The sequence below is a fragment of the Kogia breviceps genome, chromosome 3 (assembly GCF_026419965.1).
Source record: "Kogia breviceps isolate mKogBre1 chromosome 3, mKogBre1 haplotype 1, whole genome shotgun sequence".
In the NCBI taxonomy this organism is placed as follows: domain Eukaryota; kingdom Metazoa; phylum Chordata; class Mammalia; order Artiodactyla; family Physeteridae; genus Kogia; species Kogia breviceps.
The window spans coordinates 74,985,999-74,994,335 of record NC_081312.1 but is presented as its reverse complement, the minus strand read 5'-3'; positions in this window follow the sequence as shown (position 1 = coordinate 74,994,335).

Here is an 8,337-nt window from a genome sequence, read left to right as displayed (position 1 = left end):
ATTTCAGGTCAGTATCAACATCCCATAATTTAATATTTGATCATTTACCTCCTATTGTGTCATTTGTTAGGCATTTGGGAGTTTTCTCTAACTAGATTCAACTAGAACAGTGTCTCCTAAGCTGAGTACGGAAACTTTAGAGGCTGATTAGCAAGAGGCTGGATAAAGTGTTCAGTATTATCTATTTTTATTAGAAAAATGTGCAACATCTTAAGTGGCTTGATGCTGCTAATGCTGGGGAAGTCTTGTCTATCCGCCAGGTGGCAGTAAGTGGCTATCTAAAAAAATCTGTGTAGTCTGTTGGATCTTGGAGGATGAATTGCTTTTTTGACTCTTCTTTGTTTTTAATTTTCTGTGTTCAGTCAGTTCTCAATATCCTGTCTGTCCTCTATCCTACTTTAACTGCTTGAGCAACTCCCCACCTTGATTGTAGTGGACTCCTGGCAATAATCTGGCTCCAAACTCTTTGTATTTCCAAAAAGGCCCCTATGCTGCCAAGTGTGGAACTAAGGTTTTTCCCAATTTGATCCAGGTTGATTTTTCCTGCCACATTCTTCCCTACATCTGACGTACTGTGCATTCCAGCTGAGTTTTACTTTATTTTCATATATTGCTCATGCTGGTCCTCCAGCCTGCTATGCCCATCACATCTACTCTATCAGAATCATAAGATAGAAGCCAAGGTGTATAAGCCAAGTAACGCAGCCAGGAAACTTATTTTGATTTCCTAGTCAGAATGAATCACTCCTTCCCTCAGGGCAAATTGCTCCTATCTCTATTTGGCACTTCATGGTTTCATAATTAAAATAATTATATCCGTGTTTTCCCTTAAGGACACGGATTGTGCCTTTGTATGGCTCACAGCAACTGCCACTTAGGTGTTCAGAAGGTGTTAATTCACCTTGGAGGGTCCCTTTATCCCGGGCCTGCTGATTCCTATTCTTTTTTAAAGTAAATTTATTTATTTATTTATGGCTGCATTGGGTCTTTGTTGCTGTGCGCGGGCTTTCTCTAGTTGTGGAGATCAGGGGCTACTCTTCGTTGTGGTGCGTGGGCTTCTCATTACAGTGGCTTCTCGTTGCAGAGTACGAGGTCTAGGCATGTGGGCTTCAGTAGTTGCAGTGTGTGGGCTCTAGGGCGCATGGGCTTCAGTAGTTGTGGCACGCAGGCTCAGTAGTTGTGGTGCACAGGCTTAGTTGCTCTGCGGCATGTGGGATAGTCCCAGACCAGGGCTCAAACCTGTGACCCCTGCATTGGCAGGCAGATTCTTAACCACTGTGCCACCAGGGAAGTCCCTGCTGATTCCTGTTCTTAACAGGAATTAGATTTCCTGCTTTACCTGGTCTCTTCATTTTTCCTGTATCATCGTCAGTGATTTTAGAGGAAGTAGCTTGGAAAGCAAGTTACTTTCTTGGAGAAAGATTGGTTACTTTTCTGTCAGTCATTCCTAATAAGCTCTCTCTTAATCAAGGGACAGCAATGAGTCCGGTCTCATTCGAATTCTGTGGGAAGGAAGTGTCCTTGAGGAAGAGAGATTGGGGAAGCCTGTCTATAAGATTTCTCTGGAGTGAGTCTGAGTCAGAGATCCTTTGAGGGACTGTGGGTGATACAAATGAGGACAGCCCAGTGCTTTCTCAGAATTTGCCCAACCTGACACCAGCAACAGAAAAAAGCAGTGGCTGGGTGTTTTCAATAATGTAATAGCTTTCCTCACTTTTATATGGTTAGATGAGTAGATTTTATTTCTCAAATCATCTAATTTTAAAATGTCAACCCTGCTAATGCCTGTTTTTCCTTTATGCCTGTGGTAATCATTCATTCAACAAAGAGACATTTACTGAGTCCTTACCAAGTGCTGGGCACTGTTCTATGTGCTAGAATTTGTTACAGAAAAAGGGGTCACTAAGTAAAGGAACTTTAATTTTATTTGCTGAAGAAAGTTTGCAATATTTCTGACTTGCATCCCACCAAAAAGCTCTATGGATTTTTTTTTTAAGATATAATTCACATACCATAAATTTGCCTTTTAAGTGTACTTAAAATTCAGTGATATTTAGATATATTTATAGTATCCATATTAGTTATATATGTACATACATATATAGTAACCATCACCACTACCTAATTTTAGAGCATTTTTATCATGGCAAACAGAAACCCTGTACCCATTAACAAGCATTCCCAATTTCCCCCCCTCCCAGTCCCTAGCAACTACTAATTATACTTTCTATATCTATGGGTATGCTTTTTCTGGATATTTCATATAAATGGGATCGTACAATATGTGGCCTTTTCTGTCTGTTTTCTTTCATTTAGCATGTTTTCAAGATTCATCCACGTTGTAGCATTTATCAATACTTCATTCCTTTTTATGGCTGAATAATATTTCATTGTACAGTTGACCCTTGAACAACATGGGTTTGAACTACATGGGCCCACTTAAACGTGGGTTTTTTTCAATAAATACGTACTATAGTGCTACATGTTCCATGGTTGGTTGAACCCATGGATGCAGAACTATGACATGGAGGGTAGACTGTAAAGTTTTTGAGGATTTTGAACTGCAAAGAGGCGCTACACTCCTAACCCCCAAGTTCAAGGATCAACTGTATAAATATACCACATTTTGTTTATCCATTCATCAGTTGGTGGATATTTGGGATATTCCCATTTTTTGACTGTTAGGAATAGTGTGCTACAAACATCTGTGTACAAGTTTCTGTGTGACTATACCTTTTCATTTTTCTTGGGTATATCTTTTCATGTGCTTACTGGCCCTTTGTATATCTTCTCTGAAGAAATGTCTAGCAGATCCTTTGCCCACTTTTTAACTGGGTTATTTGTCTTTATTGTTGAGTTGCAAGAGTTCTTGATATATTCTGAATACTAGACCTTTATCAGATATATATGATTTACAAATATATTTTCTCCCATTTTGTGGGTTTTCACTTTCATTTATTTATTTTTGGCTGAGTTGGGTCTTTGTTGCTGCACGCAGGCTTTCTCTAGTTGCAGTGAGTGGGCTTCTCATTGTGGTGGCTTCTCGTTGCGGAGCATGGACTCTAGGCACACAGACTTCAGTAGTTGTGGCATGTGGGCTCAGTAGCTGTGGCTTGTGGACTCTAGAGCGCAGGCTCAGTAGTTGTGGTGCACAGGCTTAGTTGCTCCATGGCCTGTGGGATCTTCCCAGACCAGGGCTTGAACCCGTGTCCCCTGCATTGGCAGGTGGATTCTTAACCACTGTGCCACCAGGGAAGTCCTGGTTTTCACTTTTTTGATAGTGTCCTTTCAAGCACAAAAGTCACGAAGGTTTATGCCTATGTTTTTTCCTAAGAGTTTTATAGTTTTAGCTCTTATATTTAAGTCTTTGATCCATTTTGAATTAATTTTGTGTATGGTGTGAGGTGGAGGTCCAGCTTCATTCTTTTGCATGCAAATAATGCATTTGTCCCAACCCCATTTGTTAAAAAGCCTATTCTTTCCCCATTGAATGGTCTTAACACCCTTGTTGAAAATCAATTGACTGTAAGTCCATAGGTTTATTTCTGGACTCTCAATTCTGTTCCATTGATCTATGTGTTCGTCCTTATGCCAGTAGAACAGTTTTCATTACTGTAGTTTTGTAATAAGTTTTGAAAGTGGAAAGTGTGAGTCTTCCAATTTTGCTTTTTTCCCAAGATTGCTTAGCTATTCTGGGTCTTTGACATTTCCATATGAATTTTAGAATCAGCTTGTCAATTTCTGCAAAAAAGATGGCAAAGATTTTAACAGGGATTACACTGAATATTTAGATCAGTTTATAGAAGATTGCATCTTAACAATATTAAATCTTCCAATCTATGAACACAGTATGTCTTTCCATTTATTTAGATCTTTAATTTCTTTAAACAATGTTTTGTGGTTTTCAGTGTACAGGTCTTGCACTTCTATTAAATTTATTCCTAACTATTTGAGGTTTTGGTATTTTAAATGGAATTCTTAATTTCATTTTCAGATTGTTCATTGCAGTTGTATAAAAATACAGCTGATTTTGAGAATTCCCTGGTGGTCCAGTGGTTAGGATTTGGTGGTTCACTGCTGGAGGCTTCTGTTCAATCCCTGCTCAGGGAACTAAGATCCCGCAAGCTGTGTGGTGCAGCCAAAAACCAAAAAACAATTGATTTTGTATATTGATCTTGTATCCTCCACATTCAATCACAAGAAGTAACCTTGCTGAACTTGTTTATTTAGTTCTTTCTTATAGCTTTTTGGTGGATTCTTTAGGATTCTCTGTATACAAGGTCATGTCACCTGCAAATATAGTTTTACATTGTCTTTTTCATTCTTGGTGCTTTTTACAGGCATATCTCATTGTATTGGGTTTTGCTTTATTGCACTTGGTAGAGATAACATTTTTTACAAATTGAATGTTGGTGGCAACCCTGCATTGAATAAGACTCCTGGTGCCAGCTTCCAACAGCATTTGCTCACGTCATGTCTGTGTCACATTTCGGTAATTCTCACAATATTTCAAACCCTAAACCAACAAAAAGATTATGACTCACTGAAGGCTAAGATGAGGTTAGCATTTTGTAGCAATAAAGTATTTTTAAATTAAAGTATGTACATTGTCTTTTATAGATATAATGCTATTGCACGCTTAATAGACTACAGTGTAAACATAACTTTTATATGCACTGGGAAACCAAAAAAATGGTCTAACTTGCTTTGTTGCTGTGGTCTGGAACTGAGCCCGCAGTATCTTTGAGGTATGCCTGTATTTCATTTTCTTGCCTCATTTCCCTGGCTAGAACCTCTAGTACAACGTAGAATAGAAGTGATGAGTGCAGACATCTTTGTCTTGTTCCTGATCTTGGGGGTAAAGCTTTCAGACTTTCACTGATAAATATGATGTTAGCTGTGGGTTTTCATAGCTGCCTTTTATTCCGTGGATGTTTAAGGTAAACACTGCTCTTCTCCATGTATACCATGTTCTGTCGTGTCTCTAGGCTTTGCACTGTTTCTTATTCCCTTCTGTCCCTGGCAAACTCAAGACTTACCCTGTAAGGTCCAATCCAAATATCTGAGAATCTTTCCTTGACTGCCTCCAATAGAGTATATCCTGTCGTCCTTAGAGCTGCTACAGCACTTTTTATATTTTTCTGCATTTTCTATATAGGATTGTAATTATTTTATCTACTGGTGTTCTGAGCTCTTGCAGGCAAGGACCATGCCCCCCCGCCAGACCTGAGGCAGCACAAGACAGTAGTGGATAATCAGTAAAAATCGGTTGCACGGTAGCCAGGCTAGGTTGACTGAATGAAGAATGAGAGTGGCTTTCATATCACTTCATGTAACGTTTTTAGGTTAGATATGTACCCCATATATCCTTTTAATTTTCTCCTCAATAATCCAGTATGGCTTTTACTTGTGAATCCAACTAAAACATTTCTAAGAACTGTTCATGCTTCATCAGTACAGCCTCTCCAAGGAAAGTAGTCATTTCCTTGTTCGTCCGTAAATGATCTCCAAGTTCCTGGGGTACCTTCTAAACTTAATATTACAGGATAAGTAATACTTTCTTTCATGGTGTTTAGAATTAATTTCTATCTGGTATGTGATAAGAAGATTGCAGGCTCTCAGTTCTCAAGATCTGGCTACTCTAATTACCAGTCACCTCAAAAGTTACCTCTCCAAACCTCAGTCTCCCCATCTGTAAAAGCCTAAAAAATAATAACCATTTTTCATGGGGTTATTGATGACGATCCAATGAGATCATGTGGTTGGTGAATTTTAGAGCAACTGACAAGATGCCAGTTGTAGCTACACACATTGGTCCTGTCCACCTAGACCAGGAATTGCTTGGGGATGAGGGACTGTATCTTTGTGCTTCCTTGATGCTTCTTGTATGCTATCATTCTCTTTGCCTTTACCTCTATGGTTGAAGTCAGAGAGACTTGCTGTCTTTCACCTACCCTTCTACAGGAGTTGCTCTAGCTTCCTGAGTGTTTTTATTTTCTTTGCCTGGACCTTTTTCCAGCGGTATGCAGAGAATGGGTTCTTTGAAATGCCTCTGACACCATTCCTCACAGTGTGCTTTGGACAGTGTCATTAGCATATAAGTAACTCCTTGGCTTTACCTGGGCTCTTCCAAAAAGTATTTATCTACCATCCTGTTGGTTCTTAGAGAAACTCTGGAGACAGCAATGAGTATGATCTCTCAATGAGTGTTATCATTGGCAACCCAAAGCTAAAAAGTCAACATTGGAGTCAGTTTGGACCACACAGACACTGTTCTACAGAATGTGTGATGCAGAATGTCTAACTGTGAGGGAACTATGGTGGAATAAAAAGAGCAGCCAGAAGCCTGGGTTTAAGTCCTCGCTCTGCCTCTTCATGGCAGTTCCATTTCTCTCATTTCCATTTCCTCAGTAGTTAGATAGGATAAAACTACTAATACCTATTACAGGGGGCTGTGAAGATTAAATGAGAAGGGTTTTTATGAGTTCTCCAGTGATTATTATTGAGACCCCAGAAGCATGGCTTAGTTCCTAGAGCTTTGGGCCTGGGGCATGGACTGGCAGAGGGGAAGGAGATAGGAACACTGGTGTTGCAGGGATCTGTGGGTAACAGGGCCCCCCTTCTCTGCAAGAGGCTGGCCTCAAGACATGCTTTTCCTAAGAATTCCTCTCTCCAGGACCTCCTCACCCTTTCGTACCTCCAGTCCTTTGCTTTCCCTATGTCTGTTTTTATAAAAATAAATTTATTTATTTTATTTATTTATTTTTGGCTGCAATGGGTCTTCGTTGCTGCTTGGGGGCTTTCTTTAGTTGCAGCGAACAGGGGCTACTCTTCGTTTTGGTGTGCGGGCTTCTCATTGCGGCGGCTTCTCTCGTTATGGAGCACAGGCTCTAGGCACGCGGGCTTCAGTAGTTGTGGCACGTGGGCTCAGTAGCTGTGGCTCATGGGCACTAGGGCACAGCCTCAGTAGTTTGGTGCACGGGCTTAGTTGCTCCGTGGCATGTGGGATCTTCCTGGACCAGGGCTCGAACCCGTGCCCCTTGCCTTGGCAGGTGGATTCTTAACCACTGGGCCACCAGGGAAGTCCCTCCTTATGTCCTTTGAATTGAGAGCTATGTACCTGTCTCCTGGGCCCTTGCCTAAGGTCTTTCTGCCTCTCTGAGTCTCACCTCCTTCAGGAGGCAGTCTTTTGATGCTCCAAACCACTGGTCTCTCTTCCTCCTCATTAATATTCCCAGTGTTAGATGGATTTTAAGCTCCTTGAAGGATGGCCCACGCCCTAAACATCCAGGATGGAACTGGTCTGTAAATCTGGCACAGGAAACATTTGTTTAAAGAATTAACAAATACAACTTTTTGAACACCTTTCGTGGGTCACGTGTTGGTGTTTCAAAGTTGAGTGAGACAAAGTTCCTGTCCTCAAGGGGCTTACCATCTAGTGGGATAATTTAAGAGGCACTTACAATGTACTATCTTGTTTAATCCTCATAGCAACCCTTGAAGGAAGCTGGAGGTTGAGACTTGCCCAAAGCCAGGCCAGGGCTAGTCAAAGGCAGGCCCTGGCACTGAGGTGGAAGGCCTAGTCTCCTACAGCCCCATCCCAGGGGACCTAGAGACTCACTCCTTGCTTCCAAAGGTAGCACGCAAAGACTGGAAGGAGTTGGGCCATGGTGTGCATCCCTAGAGAGCTCCAGCTCCAGGATCCAGTTATATCCCAGCTGTCACTCGTTAACTTTGTAACCTTGGGCAAGTTACTGAGTCTCTGAGTGTCAGTTTCGTCATCTGTAAAAGAAGCAGCATACTGTCGTGGGCGTCCATTGTGTTTACCTGCACAACTGCAGTCCTACTTCTGCCAGCAGAATTCAGGTACTGCTTTCCCCTCCCCAGTTGTCAGTAATAGGGGTGGGGTGGTGTGATACACAAGCTAGCCAGTCACTTGCTCTCTTGCCTTTTCTGGCTCCTGGCCTTTTATGACTAGTTATGCTTTTCCTTCTACACTGTTAGCTCCGCACCACAACCTGCCCCACCAGATCCCTTTAATAAATTGCCTTTGTGTTTTAAGTTCATTAGAGTCAGTCAGCTATTATTGTTTGCAAAAACAAGAAACTTTAATTGATCCAAACACCTACCTTGCAGTGTTGTAAGGATTAAATGATTAAACGAAGTTTGTAAAGTGCCTAGCCCAGTCCTAGCAGCATAGCAAGCAGTAAGGGGTGGTGGTAGTTGTCTGTAAGTTAACATGGTGGGAGAGTGAGAAGAGGGGGCAGGTGCAGGGAGGGGGAGGGAGATTTTTACTGGTTTGGGTTCCATTGAGAGAAACCTTCTGCCAAGAGACAG